Source organism: Dendrobates tinctorius, unplaced genomic scaffold, assembly GCF_039654945.1.
Source record: "Dendrobates tinctorius isolate UK_male_01 unplaced genomic scaffold, ASM3965494v1 ptg000377l, whole genome shotgun sequence".
NCBI lineage: Eukaryota > Metazoa > Chordata > Amphibia > Anura > Dendrobatidae > Dendrobates > Dendrobates tinctorius.
In genome coordinates this window covers 6,837,981-6,846,853 of record NW_027362043.1, presented here as the reverse complement: position 1 = coordinate 6,846,853, position 8,873 = coordinate 6,837,981, and positions in this window count along the sequence as shown.

Below are 8,873 nucleotides of genomic sequence, written 5' to 3'. Positions count from 1 at the left end.
CGACAGTAAGAGTCTTAGCAGTTTCAAAGGTGAGAAAAGGTCGGATTCTGGAGATGTTTTTAAGATGCAGGTGATGGACATACATTAGATGGACATACACAGATGGACATACATTAGACCTCATCTTCACCCGCCTCTGTTCCCTACCTAATCTCACAACCTCTCCCTTCCCCCTGACGACCATCTACCCACCTTCTCATCCTTGTCCTTCTCCCCTGCCCCCCACGTCCAGCCACTAGCACATCCTCGCAGAAACCTCGCACACCTAGACATTCACAGACTCTCTTCTACCTGTCCTCCATATCTTCACTCCACAACACGGACAGTGCCACCGCTTTCTACAACGCCACCCTCACATCAGCCATAGACTCAGTCGCCCCTCTCATGCATGGCAAAGTGCGACAATCCAATAGGCAACCCTGGCACAACAACCTCACCAAAAAACTTCGACAAGCATCCAGGGTCGCGGCGTTGGAAAAAAAACGCCTGCCAGACGACTTCACTGCTTTCAAACAAGCTACACTTGCCTTTAAATCAGCCCTCACCTCTGCTAAACAGACCTATTTCACAAACCTTGTAGCTTCACTATCCCACAACCCAAAACAACTGTTCACCACATTCAACTCTCTCCTCCGCCCACCACTGCCACCTCCAACTCCCCTCATCTCTGCTGAGAACTTTGCCACCTACTTCAAAAATAAGATTGACCAAACAAGGCAAACTTTTACAGCTCCATCCAAACTGCTCCACATACCAGACCTCTGCCCTTCCCTAATAACCACCCTCTCCAACATCACTGAAGGAGCGCTTACTCAGCTCCTTTCCAAATCACACCTCACCACCTGTGCACTTGACCCCATCCCTTCCCACCTGCTCCATGATTACTCCAGCCCTAACCCATCTCTTCAACCTATCCCTAACTTCTGGTACCTTCCCCCTCTGCCTTCCAACATAACACCCATCCTCAAAAAATCAAACCTTGACCCAACTGCTCTGCCCAGCTATCGCCCCATATCACTGCTCCCGTTTGCTTCCAAACTCCTTGAACAGCATGTCCATGCTCAACTTTCCTCCCACCTCTCATCTAACTCCCTCCTTGACATCCTGCAATCTGGCTTCTTCCCCCACCACTCCACTGAAACTGCCTGACCAAAATTACTAATGACTTACAGCCAAAGCTAACAGACAGTTCTCCATCCTCCTCCTTCTTGACCTGTCCTCTGCCTTTGACCACTGCCTACTGCTACAGATTCTTTCTTCCCATGGCATCAAAGACCTTGCCCTGTCTGGATTTCCTCATACCTTTCTGACCGCACATTCAGCGTTTCCCACACTACCTCTCTGTTGGAGTCCCCCAAGGCTCTGTCCTGGGGCCCCTACTTTTTTCCATCTATACTCTTGGCCTAGGACAACTCAAAGTCCTATGGCTTCCAGTACCACCTGTATGCAGATCACACTCAGATCTACCTCTCTGGCCCAGATGTCACCTCTCTGCTGTCCAGAATCCCGGAGTGTCTATCAGCCATATCCTCCTTTTTCACCTCTCGCTTCCTAAGGCTCAATGTAGACAAAACTGAACTCATTATCTTTCCTCCATCTCACGTATCTTCCCTACCCGATCTATTATGGTAAATGGCATCATGCTCTCTCCCGCACCTGAAATCCGCTGCCTTGGAGTAACTCTCGACTATGCCCTGTCCTTCAAACCGCATGTCCAATCTCTTGCCACCTCCTGTCGCCTCTAATTCAAAAATATTTCCAGAATCCGTCCCTCAGTCCTCAATCTACTAAAACTCTTGTACATGCCCTCATCTCCCGCCTTGACTACTGCAACACTCTCCTCTGTGGCCTCCCTGCTAACTCTTGCACCACTCCAGTCTGTCCTAAATTCTGCTGCCCGACTAATCCACCTCTCTACTCGCTACTCCCCTGTCTCTCCCCTCTTTAAATCCCTCCATTGAATCATAGAATGGCAGAGTTGGAAGGGACCTCCTGGGCCATCTGGTCCAAACCCCTGCTCAAAGCAGGATTCAATTGTCTCCCAATTCCCCAACGAATCCAGTTCAAACTACTAACACTGACCTACAAAGCCATCCACAACCTTTCCCCCTCCCTAAATCTCTGAACTAATCTCCCAATATCTTCCCTCACGTACTCTTCGATCCTACCAAGACCTCCTACTCTCCTCCACACTTATTCGTTCCTCACACAACCGCCTCCAAAATTTCTCCCGAATATCCCCTATCCTATGGAATGCCATGCCTCAACACGTCCGATTATCCACCACCCTCAGATCCTTCAAACGGAACCTGAAAACCCATCTTTTCAAGGATCAATACAAAAAATGGTGGGGGGAACAAGAGGCGCAATAGTGCCCTATCACTAGTGACACTTGAAGTATGAGCGGTATAATACAGTTCCACTCACCTATTCCAGTTGTGTAACCCACAACTGGCTTGAGAGCATATCACAGAATCAGCTGCTGCAGGACCTCCACCAACCACTCGCACGTGGAAAAACCTTCAGAAAGTTGTGGGAAGCAGGGTGTGTTGCAGTCCGCGCTGCCAAGATTAACAAATCACCTGGGATGCAAGATGTTGTAGCAGTGTACTCCTTTATTTCCTCCTACGCGTTTCAGCGCCCTTCCTGGCACCTTCCTCAGGGATCTCTGAGGAAGGTGCCAGGAAGGGCGCCGAAACGCGTAGGAGGAAATAAAGGAGTACACTGCTACAACATCTTGCATCCCAGGTGATTTGTTAATCTCGGCAGTGCGGACTGCAACACACCCTGCTTTCCACAACTTTCTGAACATCTTTTCAGGAAAGCTTACAGACTGCAATAACCATTCTGCCACCTCGCTGCGGCCTCATCACCACCAGAGCTGCTGCACCCCCAACCTTCTGTCTTTTCCCCGCTATCCCGTAGAATGTAAGTCCGCAAGGAAAGGGTCCTCTCCCCTCTGTACCAGTCTGTCATTGTAAAATTTGTTGTGGAAACTTGTTTACTGTTAACAATATTTAAAACTTTATATGTAACCCCCCTTCTCATGTACAGCACCATGGAATTAATGGCGCTATATAAATAATAATTTCCGGCCGCCGGGCCGGATATGACCTCATCGCCGGCCTCGGTCATGTGATCGGGGGTCGGCGTCATGTTGCCTGGACAACCAGAGGTCTCTATGAGACTTCTATGGTTGTTCCAGGCATATGGCTTTCAGCGCCACCCAGTGGTCGGCGCTGAAAGCACAGGAGTAAATTTGCTACCTATGGGCGATCTGCTCATCGCCCATATAGAATCATAGAATCGTAGAGTTGGAAGGGACCTCCTGGGCCATCTGGTCCAACCCCCTGCTCAAAGCAGGATATGTAGCAGAGACGATCGGGTTGCGCATGCTTCTAGCCTCTAGGCTATTGAAGCATGCCAAAAGTAAAAAAAAACAAAAAAAAAAAAAAAACACCCCCTTTCACCCCAATCAAAATAAAACAGTAAAAAAAAATCCCATACACACATATGCGGTATCGCCGAGTTCAGAATCGCCCGATCAATAAAAAAAAAAGCATTAACCTGATCGCTAAACGGCGTAGCGAGAAAAAAATTAAAAACGCCAGAATTACGTTTTTTGTCGCCACAACATTGCATTAAAATGCAATAACGGGCGATCAAAAGAACGTATCTGCACAAAAGTAGTATCATTAAAAACGTCAGCTCGGCACGGAAAAAATAAGCCCTCACCCGACCGCAATCGCGAAAAATGGAAACGCTATGGGTCTCGGAAAATTGCGCACATTTTTTTTTAGCAAACTTTGGAATTTTTTTCACCACTTAGATAAAAGAGGACATAGACATTTTTAGTGTCTAGGAACTCGTAATGACCTGGAGAATCATAATGGCAGGTAAGATTTAGCATCTAGCGAACCTAGCAAAAAAGCCAAGCAAAAAACAAGTGTGGGATTGCACTTTTTTGCAATTTCACAGCACTGGGAATTTTTTTCCCGTTTTCAAGTACACGACATAGTAAAACCAATGGTGTAATTTAAAACTACAACTCGTCCCGCAAAAAATAAGCCCTCATATGGCCATATAGACCGAAAAATAAAAAAGTTATGGCTCTGGAAAGAAGAGGAGTGAAAAACGAAAACGAAAAAAGTTCCGGTAGTGAAGGGGGTTAAGTTGAAAGTGTAGTTAAAAAGGTGCGACATGGCACGTAGCGGCACGGTCTTCTAATGACCTTAAGGTAGCACATGGCTGTTATGGAGACTGTCAGACAGCCTGGTTCACACACCGCATCACAAGTGCTAAGCCCAGGTTTACATTTGCGTTCAGGGGCTTTGTGGAGGGGCTGCGCACTTCCTCCGTTAAGCCCCACCTACGTGTGCATGCGGCCTACCTATCTTTAACATTGGGTGCGCAGGACATGCGGATGCGTTGTTTTGATGCTGTCTGTGCAAAACATAAGTTGTTGGGTTCCCGTGCTGTCAGTGGGTGCATCAAAACGACGCATCTGCATGTCCTGCGCACCCAATGTTAAAGATAGGTACGCAGGCCGCGTGCAGACGTCAGCGGGGCTGACCGGAGGAAGTACACAGCCCTCCGCAGAGCCCCCGAACGCTAATGTGAACGTAGCCTAAGACTTGCAGCTGCAGAACCGGCCCCTTAGGAGGTGTAGCCCTCAGATGGCCCCGCCTTCTGCACCAGACACATCTGGCTGCTGTTACAGCTTGTCTACACCTTACACCCACATGCCAGAGGGGACAGTATAAGGCTCTGAGGCCGGGGTCACACTAACTGACACAAAATACGGTATTTTACATGCGTAATACGGATGAATGGCCCCTAAACAGTGCTCCGTATGTCATCCGTAAGCAAGGTGTGGTCGCGTATTTTGTGCATGTAAGCATCCGTATGTAATCCGTATGGCGAGATATTCTCGCCGCCTTGCAAAATGGACATATAATGGAGCCCTATGACAGGGTTTCTAACAGAAATGAAAGGATATAGACACATAGAATGCACACACATATATACTGTATATGTGTATTCTATATGTATACAGTGGGGAAAAAAAGTATTTAGTCAGTCAGCAATAGTGCAAGTTCCACCACTTAAAAAGATGAGAGGCGTCTGTAATTTACATCATAGGTAGACCTCAACTATGGGAGACAAACTGAGAAAAAAAATCCAGAAAATCACATTGTCTGTTTTTTTTTCATTTTATTTGCATATTATGGTGGAAAATAAGTATTTGGTCAGAAACAAAATTTCATCTCAATACTTTGTGATATATCCTTTGTTGGCAATGACAGAGGTCAAACGTTTTCTGTAAGTCTTCACAAGGTTGCCACACACTGTTGTTGGTATGTTGGCCCATTCCTCCATGCAGATCTCCTCTAGAGCAGTGATGTTTTTGGCTTTTCGCTTGGCAACACGGACTTTCAACTCCCTCCAAAGGTTTTCTATAGGGTTGAGATCTGGAGACTGACTAGGCCACTCCAGGACCTTGAAATGCTTCTTACGAAGCCACTCCTTCGTTGCCCTGGCGGTGTGCTTTGGATCATTGTCATGTTGAAAGACCCAGCCACGTTTCATCTTCAATGCCCTTGCTGATGGAAGGAGGTTTGCACTCAAAATCTCACGATACATGGCCCCATTCATTCTTTCATGTACCCGGATCAGTCGTCCTTGCCCCTTTGCAGAGAAACAGCCCCAAAGCATGATGTTTCCACCACCATGCTTTACAGTAGGTATGGTGTTTGATGGATGCAACTCAGTATTCTTTTTCCTCCAAACACGACAAGTTGTGTTTCTACCAAACAGTTCCAGTTTGGTTTCATCAGACCATAGGACATTCTCCCAAAACTCCTCTGGATCATCCAAATGCTCTCTAGCAAACTTCAGACGGGCCCGGACATGTACAGGCTTAAGCAGTGGGACACGTCTGGCACTGCAGGATCTGAGTCCATGGTGGCGTAGTGTGTTACTTATGGTAGGCCTTGTTACATTGGTCCCAGCTCTCTGCAGTTCATTCACTAGGTCCCCCCGCGTGGTTCTGGGATTTTTGCTCACCGTTCTTGTGATCATTCTGACCCCACGGGGTGGGATTTTGCGTGGAGCACCAGATCGAGGGAGATTATCAGTGGTCTTGTATGTCTTACATTTTCTAATTATTGCTCCCACAGTTGATTTCTTCACTCCAAGCTGGTTGGCTATTGCAGATTCAGTCTTCCCAGCCTGGTGCAGGGCTACAATTTTGTTTCTGGTGTCCTTTGATAGCTCTTTGGTCTTCACCATACTGGAGTTTGGAGTCAGACTGTTTGAGGGTGTGCACAGGTGTCTTTTTATACTGATAACAAGTTTAAACAGGTGCCATTACTACAGGTAATGAGTGGAGGAAAGAGGAGACTCTTAAAGAAGAAGTTACAGGTCTGTGAGAGCCAGAAATCTTGATTCTTTGTTTCTGACCAAATACTTATTTTCCACCATAATATGCAAATAAAATGAAAAAAAACCAGACAATGTGATTTTCTGGATTTTTTTTTCTCAGTTTGTCTCCCATAGTTGAGGTCTACCTATGATGTAAATTACAGACGCCTCTCATCTTTTTAAGTGGTGGAACTTGCACTATTGCTGACTGACTAAATACTTTTTTTCCCCACTGTATATCTAGTCTTTCGTTTCTTTATTAAACCTGTCACTGTGAGTTTACTGTATAGCGCACTGAATTGCCGGCTTTGCTAAAAGACACCGGGTGCGTATTGCTCGCAGGTCACACTTGTGGTCCGTGTGTAATCCGTATTTTTTGCGCACCCATAGACTTGCATTGGCGTATTACGGCTGTAGTACGCTGACAATCGCAGCATGCTGCGATTGGCACGGACCGTAGAATATGGATGAGAAATATACGGCTGGTGCGAGGGACCCCATAGAGAATCATTGGTCCGTGTGTAATGCGTGCTTTTTGCGCCTCTCACTCTCCCGTATTCCTCTCTAGCGTGACCCCGGCCTTAAAGATAGGTACGCAGAAGTAGGTGCCTAAGAAGTCCGCTGCACCACGCTGAGGAATGAAACGCTGAACCTAGCCTAAGTGAGGACACTTATTTTTCCTTTTAGGGTATGTGCACACGTTGCAGATTTGGCCCTGTAGATCCGCAGCAGTTTCCATGCGGTGTACAGTATCATGTAAACCTATGGAAAACCAAATCCGCTGTGCACATGCTGCAGAAAATTCCACGCAGATTTGCTGCGTTTTATTTTCTGCAGCAAATCAATTCTTTGTGCAGATTCCACAGCATTTTTACACCTCTTCCATTACAGGAATCCACAGGTGTAAAAACGCAGGTGAAATCCACACAATAGCAGCAGAAAATGCACAAGTCATTCTACCTGCGGATTCAGCCAAATCTGCAATGCGTGCACACACCCTTAACGACCAAGCCATTCTGTAGGTTTAAGACCAGGCCTTAATTTTGAAATCTGACCACTGTCACTTTATGTGCTTATAACTCTGGAACGCTTCCATAGATCCTGCTGATTCTGGCACTGTTTTTTCATGACATATTGTACTTCATGTTAATGGTAAAATTTCTTGAATGTGACTTGCGTTTATTTATGAAAAAAACGGAAATTTTCCTAAATTTTCGCCATTTTCAAACTTTTAATTTTTATGTCCTTAAATGAGAGAGATATGTCACAAAAAATAGTTAATAAATAACATTTCCCACATGTTTACTTTACATCAGCACAATTTTGGAACCAACATTTTTTTTGTTAGGAAGTTATAAGGGTTAAAATTTGACCAGCGATACAAACCCCATCTGACATATTAGACTGGTATAAGGAAATGGTCAATCTGTGTAGAATGGAGGAGCTGTCTGCAGACTGCAATGGTACAAACGATAAGTTTAGAAGGATTTGGAGTGGATGGATTTTGTTTCAGGACTCACCTGATTTCCATAATTTGTTCGCTGAATGTTTCAGTTAGGCCGGAGTCACATTGGCGATTTAAACGGCCGAGTTTCGCATGGTAATACACGGCGCTGCCGCCGGGACTCAGGAGCGGGGCGTGTAGCCGCATAGCAATACATGGAGCTGCACACCCCGCTCCTGAGTCCCGGCGGCAGCGCCGTGTATTACCATGCGAAACTCGGCCTTTTAAATCGCCAGTGTGATCCCGGCCTTACATAGGAATTTGCACATTAATATATACATGATTTTAAGAACTGCTTTATCCATAACAACCCCCCCCCCTTGTCTTTCTTTCCCTCTTTTTTTTACCCTATGTCTGTCCTCTGCATAATATAGAGGATACTTCCTCTCTTGAATACCTTGTTGGCATTCGCCATATGGTTACTGTTATTGTCTACAATGGTATGTTTGACTTACTGTTAGAAGGTTGTATTCTCATTTTTGAATACTAGATATTTTCTATGATTCTATAATATTATGTTTGCATATAATATATTCATTGTTTGTAAAATGCTCAATAAAATAGATTGAACATAAGTTGACCAGCGATTTCTTATTTTTACAACAAAATTTACAAAATTTTTTTTTTTTTTTTAAGGTACCACCTCACATTTCAAGTCACTTTGAGGGGCGTATTTGACAGAAAATACCCAAAAATGACACCATTCTAAAAACTGCACCCCTCAAGGTGCTCAAAACCACATTCAAGAAGTTTATTAACCCTTTAGGTACTTCACAAGAATTGAAGCAATGTGGAAGGAAAAAAATAAAAAACATTTAACCTTTTTCCCCAAAATTTTTCTTTGGACACTTATTTTTTCAAGAGTTTCAGGAGAAAATGAACCAAAATATTTGTTGTGCAATTTCTCCTGAGTACACCGATACCCCATGTGTGGAGGAAGACCAAT